Here is a 12,016-nt window from a genome sequence, read left to right on the forward strand (position 1 = left end):
TAGTGATGAATAAAAAGGCCTTATAGGCAAGTATGAAGACCTGTCTTCCTCATCTTCTATGTGTTTGCATAGTCACGTCTACGTTTTTCTGGTCCCAGGCGGTTTCTGTGGACACAAAGAGACGTAAGACAGGGAGGTAAGGGCAGCCATCATGGCCCTTTCAATGAATTCCATTTCTCTTGGGTTCACCAAGCCAAAGGTGAAGTGGGGTGTAAGCAGGCTAGAGGATCCAGAAGTATGAGAGCTGGCATAGAGCCGGCGTGTTCATCCACTAGGTAAGGGACTTTGGGCCCATGGGTGCTGAGAGCTCTTCGCTCTACCTGGGGCGCCAGAGGTAATGGGACTCATTCCTGCTCCCATGGAGCTCGTTTTAGTGGGAGAAATGAACTATTCAAGAACTGGTTTGAATAGATTGCAGTTAGAGCTGCAATAGAGATATACACACAGGGCATCAAAAAACGCTGCATTTCTTTCTGTAATGTTTAAGTCTCAGAATCAAGGATAGAATGTCAAGAGATTCAAGATGACATTGGACAAATCCTTTTTATTTTACAGTTAAAGCTGAAGTTCAGAGACTGAAGTGATTTTATCAAGGGTACATCAATAATTAATGACTGAACCAAAACATAGAGGCCAATGTTGTTGAAATGGTCAGTGGTCACACTTAAGCCTAATGAAGCAAAGTTTTTGAAAAATTAGGGCCCATAAAATCAGCTTACACATGTAAGATGACCTGTGTCTTACCTGTGTGTGAATACTTGCCTGTTGACCATTTACCATCTGTCCTTGCAGAACGCAAACACCTTAAGGTGTCTTACTAAAGAGAACTGGGTTCTATCCCCAATCAAAATGTTCTTTAGTTGTTCCCACTCTCCCTGGACTTATAATTCATGCCTGGGAGTGCTTGGTAACACAGATTTCACAACCAGGCAGCTAATGCAACGAGGAACTTCAAGGGCCTGAGGTGGGAGATGTTCTTCTCCTTCCATGGTGGAGGCCAGGACAACGCTCCTGGGAAGGAAAGAGAACACTCTGACCCTTAATGTGTTCTTATTATAGAAGTCTTCTATTCTGGAAGTGCTACTTTTATTTTGTAGCTAAAATGATCAAAGAAAATAAAATAAGTGGTGTTAGAAACACGTTTACAAAAATAAATAGAATTTTCAATCAGTTTACTCAGATTTCTTCAAGTACTACTAATAAAAACACATCTTTTATTTCTAATGCTCTTATTTCTTGCCAATGGGAAAGACAAAAACACCGACATGCCCACCCACTGTGGCAAATGTCGTATTATTTCTGCGATCGACGGACATGGTGCCATGGGAATGAGGATGGGGCTATTGATTGTCAACAAATATTTATGGAAGATCTGATACTTTCTAGACATTGTGGGTGCAGAAAACCCATAAAATGATCTTGTTCTCAGCACTTTATTACATGGTTGAATAGAAAAGACAGCAAATACCCAGAAATTAGTAATAAACACCCGGAGTTCGAACCTGCAGAGAGCCATAATGGTGCCACTGCACTCCAGCCTGGGTGACAGAGTGAGACCCCATCTCCAAAAAAGAAAAAGAAAAGAAAAAAAAAATTAAGTGTCCAAGGACAATAGATGGAGTCTTTGAGAGTTAGAGGAGTCTGGCTCCTGGATGAGGGGAGCAATTAGGGGGTAGTTCCTGGAGGAAGAGCTGGGCTGGGGTGAACTGAAACACACATGAATTTTAGTGATTGCTGAGAAAGGCAATAGAGTTCATGGCACTCACAAGGACAGGGCAGGGGATCCTTAGACGATAAAAAGAATGGACAGGGAGCTGAGAGCTTTCAGACTATTTCAGGTCTCATATGGGCTAAGATGGCTTCTACAGGGCTGGGGCGACCCACACAAAGCCTGTTACTCACCTCTGCCTATGGTAGACTTTGCTAGTAGTGTCCATGGCATTTTATGGACTAAGGAGAACTATTTATGGTGGCTCACAGTGGCCTACTCTCGAAGGGCAGAAACACCCTCCACAGGTAAACACAACTTCAGGTTCTCTTGAGAATGCTCTTCTTCCTGAGATCTGATTTTTCCTTTTTTTTTCTGCGATGTCATGTGGTCATCAGCAGCTGATTTACATAACAGATATGTCTGTTGTCTCAGGCCTTGTTTGGAGACCTGAGACTGCAATGGAGAACCAAACAGATGGGGTCTCTGTTCTCCAGCAGTCCCAGGGTGTGCTTCCCAATCTCCTCTGATGACATCTCTTACTCTGCCTGCTCTTAAAAGCAGCTGTTCCTTATGGGCCTGTCCTCTAGGATCCTTTCTCTACATACGCTCCCTTTGTGGCCTCGTCTACTCGGATGCCATCAATTAACAACCTTGCAGAGATTCCCCAAATAGCCATTGTAGCCCCAAACTCTTTCCTGAGCTCTGGCCAACAGTCTCCACCCGTCCTCCCAACTTGCTCCTGTCTTAGATGGGTCACTGCTCTGTGAGTAGCACCCCACCCCCACCCCTGGTCCGGCAATAGCCAAGAGAGGCCTGTTCCGCTGGGTGCCTCCCTCTTTCCTTTTCTGCACCTTCCACTCCTATTCAATTCAACCCTCAAACTCCTCCATCTTATTTCTTCTTCTCCACCCCTGCCTTACAGTCGTCTTGTTCAGGTGCAGATCATCTCTCTCCTGGATTATTCCAAGTGGCTCCCACCAGACTCCCTGCTACCAGTTTTACTGTCCGCAATGCAGTCCTCTCATTGTCAACAAAAGTAAACTTTCTATAAAGGCAAGCCTGACCGCGCCCCCTCCCTGCCTAATGTTTTCAGTGGCTGCCGACTGCCCTTAGGAAACAGCCCCACCTCGCTCAGAGGAACTTTGTCGACCTGCTGGTGCTCCCGCAGCCCAGGGCCCACCTTCGGCAAGTGGCTCACTGCTGAATTGCTCCCACCACATAGGGACCCTGAACTGCTGTCGCAGTGGAGCCCTCCCAGGTCTCTGTGACTGAGGAAATGCACACAATGTGTTTCTCTCCTTGATGAACTTCTCTCCATTTGGGCCACAGCAGAGCCTTTCCTAACGTTCTGGACTAGGGTAGTTGGGTTGGCTCAGGGCTTGCTTGAGGCTGATATCGCCCATGCAGGACTGCCTGTCTAGTGTCTCTTTTACCTGATAGGGCACGAGTTCTGGGAAGCCAGCATCTGAGTCTGGTTTCAGTTTTGATTTTTCCTTTTGTCATCTGTAGCTGCAAGGCACAGATGAATTAGGAATAGTAAATTCGAGTCTGGATTTGAATCCAGGTCCATTTGACTCTCAATTTGTGTTTCCTTTACCACATTCCTGTTTTCTCTAAGTTAACTTCACACTAATTAGAAAAGTAAAGATTTTTTTTTCTGAATACTATCCAGAAGGGAGACTAATTGTCCTTTATAGATTTTTCCCCCAGATGTTCTGCTTGTAGACTTTGGCTAATATAGCTCTATCTTGTGTCTTTTTCTTTTCTTTTCTTTTTTTATTGTGTGTGGGGCAGGTATATGCTATAGAAATGAATTCTTGAGGCCATTTTGCATCTCCACATAGAGCACCTAATCTCAGCTGTTCTACCTGAGACCCCTTGAGTGCCATCCCTAGTGATACAGACTGGAGACAGGGAAATACTGGATAGAAAAAAGAAGTTCCCTGGCAAAGGCCCCACCCACAAGGTTGGAAACCCATGGCCCTAAATGAGAACAGGCACTCCTATTTTTGCTCCCTAAAATAGAAAAAAAAAATTGCCTTTTGGTCTGCCATGTCCCCATCCTGTACTCATATAAACCCCAAGCCCCAGGCTCCATGAGGGGACAAACAGAAGAGCAGAAGAACGGCAGAATAGTGCAACATAAAGAAGAGAAAGAGTGTCTGAATGCTGAGAGGAGTTTGGCTGGGGACAGTTGGAGACAAGATTGGCCACTGGGCAGCCAAACCCCAGGGGAAGATCGTCTTCCCACTCCATCCCCTTTCCAGCTCCCTATCCATCCCACTGAGAGCCACCTCACCACTCAATAAAAACCCTACATTCATCCCTGAGTCTGTGTGTGACCTGATTCTTCCTGGATGCTGAACAAGGACCCAGGTACCAAGAGGGCACTGAGTTGGTTAATATGTAAGCCATCTGCGAACTGCAAAGCTAGAAGAGTGCACTGTGACATGTGCCCACTTGGGCTTCAGGAGTCTCAGGCTACCACCCCTGGATGCCGCTGTGGGGTCAGAGCCCAGGGGCTCTGGCCCTGGCTCCTGCACCTGCTCGTCTGTGTGCTCCCCCTCCCATAGGGGTTGGAGTGCGCATGGTGGCCAAATAGATGAGCCACATCCCTGTCACATGTCCTGCAAGGTGGATCAGGGAACTCTCCCATTTCACTAGTCCCTCTTGCTGCCCCTTTTCCTCTCCAACAATTTGAAAGCAACAATCATGAACCAGGGAAAGCTCAGCTGACTGCAGGCACCAGTGTGCATTGGTGAGAAAGCAACTGCTTGCGGAAGGAAGAAGGTGGTCCATAGAACAGCTGCAGCAGATTAGAAAAAACTTCAGCTCTCCTTAAAGAAGTTAGGGGTAAACACTATCTCTGGTACTGAAGAGGTGAATATGTTTACAAACCAATGAACAGCAATCCACTTTAGCAACCCTAAAGGTCAGGTATCTCTGGGAACACTTTCACCATGACAGGCCATGCTGGGACAAAGCTGCTGAAAGAAATGCTACCAGCTGGTTTACCATTGTATACCAGCTTGGTGCAGACTGACTAGTTTAAGGGGACTGGCTGGAGCTCCACCAAACTATCTGCAGATGGAAAAGCAGCACTTGCTGCTGGAGAGGATGATGATGATGATAATGAAGTTCCCGATCTTGTGGAGAATTTTGATGAGGCTTCCAAGAATGAGGCAAAGTGAATTGAGTCAACTTCTTTTTTTTTTTTTAATTTTATTATTATTATACTTTAGGTTTTAGGGTACATGTGCACAATGTGCAGGTTTGTTACATATGTATACATGTGTCATGTTGGTGTGCTGCACCCATTAACTCGTCATTTATCATTAGGTATAGAATTGAGTCAACTTCTAAAGAAAGTAGAAGTTGAAGAAGTCACTGGGAGCTGCTATTTTATATTATGACTGCTTTTCAAAATTGTTTATGGATCTCATAAAATCTAAATCTATAATATTTTTAAGCCCAAGTCCCTTGGATACTGCAGCTGTTTTTAGTTTTTGCTTATACACAATTCATTCTTTGCAGCTAATTAAGCTGAAAAAACCTGGGAATAAAGTTTGAAACAAAGATGAATAGAGTTCTTTGCCTAATTAAAAAAAAAAGAAGTGAGTTCTTGAGTGTGAAGAGTGTTTCAGTTTTCGTGGTCTCTGCTCGTTTTCAGTGCCAGCCTCACTTTCATCCATCTTGATTCTGGAGTGCTGGTGTGCCCTTTGAAGGTTGTCTGCAGGTTGAAGCTCAACCTGGAGCCAAAGCTCTGAGTCTTGGGGTTCAGCCAGGAGGCTCTGAGACTTGTTCACGGGCTCTGCAGCCTCTGAGACAGTGCTTCAGCTCCCTCCCTGTCACTATCCGGAAGAGCCACGGATATTCTGGGGCCGTGGTGGGACAGCTTTGGGAGGAAAATGAGATTTTCCTTGCATGCGATCGAGCGTCTGTGTCAGCCTGTGGAGTTCCCTCTGTTGTGCCTGGAAGTACTGAACACTTGCTCTTATCTTGCCTTCACCGGCCTAGGCAGGAGCCTGCACAGGGCCAGTGGGGAGCTGGCAGCAAGAGGGAAAAGCGCCGTGACCACTAGCCGACTGTGTGAATATGCTCTTTATTCTGCTGTAAAGGTGATGGTGTTGGTGTCCTAGATAGATGCTTCACCAAAATATCCAGCTAGGAAGTGAGAAATATATCTAATTTTCAAGAGTTTATTAAATTAATCTGATGAATTTAGGTATTATTCAATTGAGACTTCATCTATGTGCTGCTCAGAAAATACCCAAAATATTTACAGAATATCAGGATAGCACATTTCTTTTTAAAATTTTGGTTAATAAAAATAAAAATACTATGTATAAATTCTCAAAAAAGAACATACTTATTCACATGTGATTCATATAAATAACACCACAATTATGCCAATAAGTCTGATTTATAAATAGTATCTATTTACAAATAACAGCTGACAGTAAAGTAGGAGGTTGGGAAAATAAACATGAATGAAAACCCTTCCAAAAACATTTTCAAAGTGTAATAAAAAATTACTGAGTATTAAACATAGCTTTAAAAAAACAGTTCAGACATAAAGGATAAAATGTCACATAAGTTGTTTTTTAAGAACAATTTGCTTCTGTATAAAACTTACCCCAAACTTAGGAAGTCTGATTTTTAACACAAATGACTAGTTCAGGATCCTGGTGAATTGAAAATACCCACCTTTTAAAGTGTAAAATCAGTGGAGGAGCTCATGCAGATGATCAGCATGAGTGTACCCTAATACACCACAGAGGGGCCAAGAGGCAGTCCTCAGGGAGCATATGAGCTGTCACAGTGGAGACTGTGAAACAAGATACTTCAAGCAGATGTGTCCATCTTTGAGTTTTATAGCACAGGGAATGAGATGTCACAGCATACTTTTCAAAAGAATTCTATGAAAACTATAACTGAAGCAAATGTGACTAGTAAGCAATGAGAAGTGTGCCCCTTTAGGGCAATGTATGAAAATGCAGTTAGAGGCAAACTATGAAGTTCGAGCCACGGTTGGCATTTCTTGGTTCACTTTGGAAGACTGCTATCTCTTTTGAGAAGAAAACCAAAAAGATGAATGCTGGAAAGTGTATGCATGATTGAATTACAGATAACGTCTACTTTTCTTCACCTAACCTCCAGTACAGCCAAAGACATTGGCGCTCCCCATTCCTTGTCACTCACTAAAGGGTGGAGAGCTTCCCTGCTGGGTCCAGTGCTAAAGATGGAATTCCCCCACAATCTCCCAGCTCCTCCCCCTCAGTCCCTGGCCCCCACATGGAAGGTGATCTCCCTCCTTCCAGACCCCTGAGGCTGCCTGTGGCTGTGGTGTTGGGGTCTGCTTGGGGCAATCAATCCCAGGCCTTGCTTTCCTTCCTGTGTACTTGCCCATGCTCCTATTCCTTCCAACCAGGCCTGCCTCCTCAGGCAGCTGTGTCAAAAACAAGACATTTAAGACAAGTGGTGACTGCTCTCTGCTTTCTCTTGATTAGAGAAGAATTTAGCACAAGTTGTAGTAATTAAAAAAAAAATCTGGCTCATTTGCTCAAAGGACAACAGTTTAAAAGAAAACATATTCAGCATGACTCTCACTTTGCTTTTAGGTGACAAAAAGTTTTTGGAAACCCCCCTTATAATTAGCCAGGGAGTGGCAGCTGACTCTGGTGGTGGCTTGCCCAGCATCCATTCTCGTTCCCTTTTGCCAACAGAATCCTGCAGGGTGACACTGCCTGACCACAAATACTCATCTTCTCTCCCTCTCCTGCTGCTGCAGAGGCCAGAAAGGTTGGGCCAATGAGGCCTATCCTGGCCCCACTCATGGGCACTATTTCCTTTTCCCTGAGCCCCTCCTCTGATTCCAGCTGCCCTGTGGTCTCTGGTCACACACAAGCACTGATTATGCAGGGACAACCTTGCAGCTTGTGATTCCAGCCCAGGTCATGGCTTTCATTTTCTGCTGTGGGGCTTCTCAGATCCTGCAACATGGGAAGCCCACACTAGAGATGTGGGATGTTAGCATTCGTGGAGCACCTGTGACTGATGGGATGGCAGCAACAGACAGATGTGTCCCCTTTTCTCTGCCAGGTCTAAGTTCTGAGAAGCATTTGGAAGACTCTGCAGTTCTTTTGCAAGACATCTATGGTGCTGGCCAACTGGATAATGTGTCCTTAGAATGGTTTTTCCCCCTTTCCAGCTTTCTTCATTCCTCACACCTGCTCCCTGAGATCACATTCCTATGTAAACTCCGTGCAGCTACGTCTTTATCTCAAGCTCTGTTTTCTGGGAAACTATAGTATTATAAGATGTCTGCAAGAGCAGGAATCCAGGGCATCTTTTTAAAAGGGAGAGACAGATAAAATTGGTAAGCCCCTTCTTTCTCATTCCCACTGGTAAAGACAAAAGTCATTTTGTCATGATGAGTGTGAAGGCCACATACTAAGGATAATAAAGCACAAACGTTGTCCCTGTTGACACTGCTGAGCAACTACAGCCACCTACACAACCACCTCTGGTCTTGTATGGTGCAAATAGTTCATCTGTTTGGGTCTGATTAGGATTTTCTGTTATTTGCAGCCCAAATCATTCCTAACTGATAGAGTAGAAAACAACAACAAAAAAAGAGTTCTTGGATTTACAAATCTTAGGGTAGTGATTAGAATCTTGCCTTTTGAAAAATCTTGCATCTCTTCCCCTTGCTTGCTGTGAAGGGCCCGAGGGAGCCTTCTCTGCTCTTCCTGACAATTACAGGAGCTAGAGGTGCAATCGTTTTCCACCTGCCTTTGGGGATGCCTGGTGTAGGTCCAGTGCTGCCAATGTTTTCTTCTTGTTCTTTTACTTTTCCATATTATTATTTACTTTCTGAAATATGAGTTAGATACACAAAAAGTAATATGGAGAAAATCATGGCAGACGTTTGGAGCTCTTACACTATTATCCTTATGGATTCTAAAACGTCTTTTATCGCTCACAGGGCCTTTTCCTCACTAAAGGTACATTTGGCTTTCATTGATTCAGCCGTGTTTCACAGCAAGAGTGCAGTAGTTTACAAAAACACATAGCATGAAGTGAATTAGTTAACTGCACCTCACTTCAACTAGCTCGATTGAAAGTTAGTCTCATTCCATGGAATCAGCAAGAGGGAAAGGGGAATTTATGTGTTGTGCACTTCAGCATTTGAATACATGATTGTTTTAGGATTTTTGTCTTTTTGAAGGTGTAGCAAGGCTGCCAGAAATGCAATGGCCCCAAGGTACAGCTGTCAAGAAATATCTACCGAAAGGGTATTGCTTCATTAAACATAGATCTTTCCTTTGTTCATTAGGATCTTGCCAGATGGGAGTTCAGTGTTTTGAAAGCAGGCACCCACATGGAATTTTGTTTCTGACATTGACGAATGACTGAATCTCTCCATGGAGTTTTGTTATGGGGTGTCAGTGAATGTTAGCTGAGGGCGTGACTGTAACTTTTCATGATACAGAGATCTGTAGGTGTCAAGCCAGTCTATGGTTGAGCAATCATAGTACAGCATCCGTATCTATAAATCAAAAGGGTAGAGGCAAACTTTTGAATTTAAATTTGCATATTGTAAGATTCTTCCAAGTGGACTGAATAGCATTTTTTTTTTAAACTTCTGTTGAACTTTCAGGTAACGTCATTTACTGTGCCTGATGAGAAATACAGGCAGCACAGATAAAACACTGGGTTGCTGATCAGAAGAACCAATATCCAAAGCAATGAAGTTACCCCTGCCTTAGGTTACTGTACCTCCTGAGTCAGCTGACACCTGGTACCTCCGCACCATTAACTTGACAAGAAACCCCGCCCTGTATTCATAAGGATCTTTGGAGGGTGAATAAATTATTTCTATTGTAGCATTTGCAGACCTCCTCATATGGCAGGTGCTTTGCTACGTGTTGCTCTTTTGTTACGTTCTGCCGCAGGAAGTCAGTGAGGTGCCTGTTTATGGAGTTGGGGAAGCTAAGAATCAGAGAAGTCAACACTTACCTCAATCACTTAGCTAGTAAATGGCACAATTGACGTTCAAACCTAATGTGTCTGACTCAAAAGACATTTTTTTCATTATTCTCTACTGCTTAGTGTAGTGATTAAAATCATGTGTGGTGGAGTCAGTCGGAGTTCAAGTCTCTGCTTCGCTGATGATTAGCCATGTCTTTCTGCAACTAACTCAATCTCTCACCCTCTCTGTTTTGCCATTCAGAATCAGGTGTATCTTATCGTGGTTTTGATTTGCATTTCCCTGATGATCAGTGATGTTGAGCATCTTTTCATATTCTTCTTGGCCCTCGGTATGTCTTCTTTGGCGAAATGTCTATTCAAGTCCTTCACTTATTTTTGAATTGGGTTGTTTGTCTTTTGTTGTTGAGTTGTCAGAGTTTTAAAAAATACTTTGATATTAATCCCTTATCAGATATATACTACATTTAATATTTATCTTTTAAGAAGCAACAGAAGCCTTTTAAAGAGCTGAGGAAAATGGCAAAAAATATTGGCAACTAATGCTGCTCTCATGATATTCCCCATAGTGGAAACTCATGAAGGGTTTTCATTTGGCAACTGGAGAAGTTGGACATGCTCTCTTTATGGCACTTACAATTTATTCTTTAGTAGAAGGAAGAATATTAACAACTCAGTAATGTTTTCTCTGTTTCCTTGAAAAAAGACAATTGCAGCTTTTGAATTTGTAAGTTGAGTAGGAAAACAGAGGATAATACCAAAGCAAAAAGGTGTCTGAATGGAAAGGTGTTTCATTTGTCCATTCAGGAGATTTGTTTTACTTTACAAAATGGTGCAATGGAACAAATACCTATGTTACCATTTTCCTTCCCCTCTTGTCATTTATTTTTCCTTTGGACTGTTATCCTCTCCTCTGAACTGTTCTCTGTGTGAAAATGTTATACCTTCTTGATTTTCAAATGCTTTCAGAATAGCAACAGGTAATGGGAGATCAATATTTAACAATCTCAATATTTAAACTTAAGCATTTTCCACAATATTATAACCCCAAAATCTTTTTTTTTCCCATTGAGCCATTAAAAAAAGAAAATAAATTAAAAGCACAGAGAGCCTCCCAGAATGACTGAAGTGTCTGTTTGCTCTAGATGTACTTATATGGCCAACAGTATAGTGGTAATAGAATGCTATTCCTCAGTGCTATGAAATGAGGATGGTGGATAATAGCGCAGCAATATTACTAAATCAGAGAAATGATGTCTTGAATTCATTAAAGTGCAATCTAGCCAATGATAAGTCATCCTTCCATGTGGCAAAAGAGAGAATCTGGGTGCACAAAATATGGGCATATTTGTTAAGTCAAAAATATAAGGCCTAGAGGATAACATTCTACATAATGTGGCCAATTTATGCTATAATCATTAGGGATGACTTAATTTTACTTATTACAATATTCTAATCTTTAAAAGGAGTTGAACTCAATGTACTATCCATTTTGAAGAGCTTTAAAAAGCATTTCAGTGTGATAAAAATTACCGGCTCTTGTTATTTTGTAAAATTTTCTTCATTTGAAAACTCCAAAAAACAATTCATGGTTTTATTTATATGGATTTTGCAAACATAAATATGTAGGGAATTAAAGTGATATGGAGGAAAGGTAAGATTGTGGGTTTTTTTGGTAGATCACTTTTATTACAATAAAACAAGTGACTATTTTGCTTGGATCTAACATTATTATCTGTTGGGAATACATTTCAACCCTAATTGAGATTAAAGGCCTGCAACAGTAAATCAGATTTTGCTAATCAGCTCTTCTTATACTACAAACGATTCCTCAAAAAAATGGCAAGCAGTTTATTTCTTCATTGAATTTTTTTTCTACTTTGATTACAAAAGGATAAAGCTTGTTTTGACTAACCAAGTCTTTTAGCATATTAATTTACACTTAATGAATTTTTTGTGGTGAAACAATTGGCCCTTAATATACATGGGCCTGTGGTTTTATCTTCAGATTACTTGACAGAAACCGGCTCAACGAGGTGTGAGGACAATGTTGGCCAGCCTTGCATATTCAACTGGGGTGGGTGACAGAAGGCTCTGTTTCTGGGTGATGGTTAAAGGTATTTCATTTCATTCTCAAGTGTCCTTGTTTGAATGCCAAGTTATATAATCATTCTACATTTAGCCAGCTGCTGCTTATGATAAGACTGCCTAGGAATTTAAAGTTCCTTTATTTAAAAAAGGCAGGCATATCAAACCTGAGAGAAGGAATGCCTTGTGGTGCTATCTATTTCAGGTGAAACTTTCTACGTGTTT

At 42.2% G+C, this 12,016-nt stretch overlaps 1 protein-coding gene and 1 pseudogene across 1 annotated transcript in view; both read left to right on the forward strand.

Annotated features, from left to right (window-relative positions):
* The window catches only part of PXDNL (peroxidasin like), a 508,880-nt gene that overhangs the window by 91,098 nt on the left and 405,766 nt on the right, over positions 1-12,016 (forward strand). The window lies entirely within an intron of this gene.
* LOC101135565 (uncharacterized) lies at positions 152-5,792 on the forward strand (annotated as a pseudogene).

Source organism: Gorilla gorilla, chromosome 7, assembly GCF_029281585.2.
Source record: "Gorilla gorilla gorilla isolate KB3781 chromosome 7, NHGRI_mGorGor1-v2.1_pri, whole genome shotgun sequence".
In the NCBI taxonomy this organism is placed as follows: domain Eukaryota; kingdom Metazoa; phylum Chordata; class Mammalia; order Primates; family Hominidae; genus Gorilla; species Gorilla gorilla.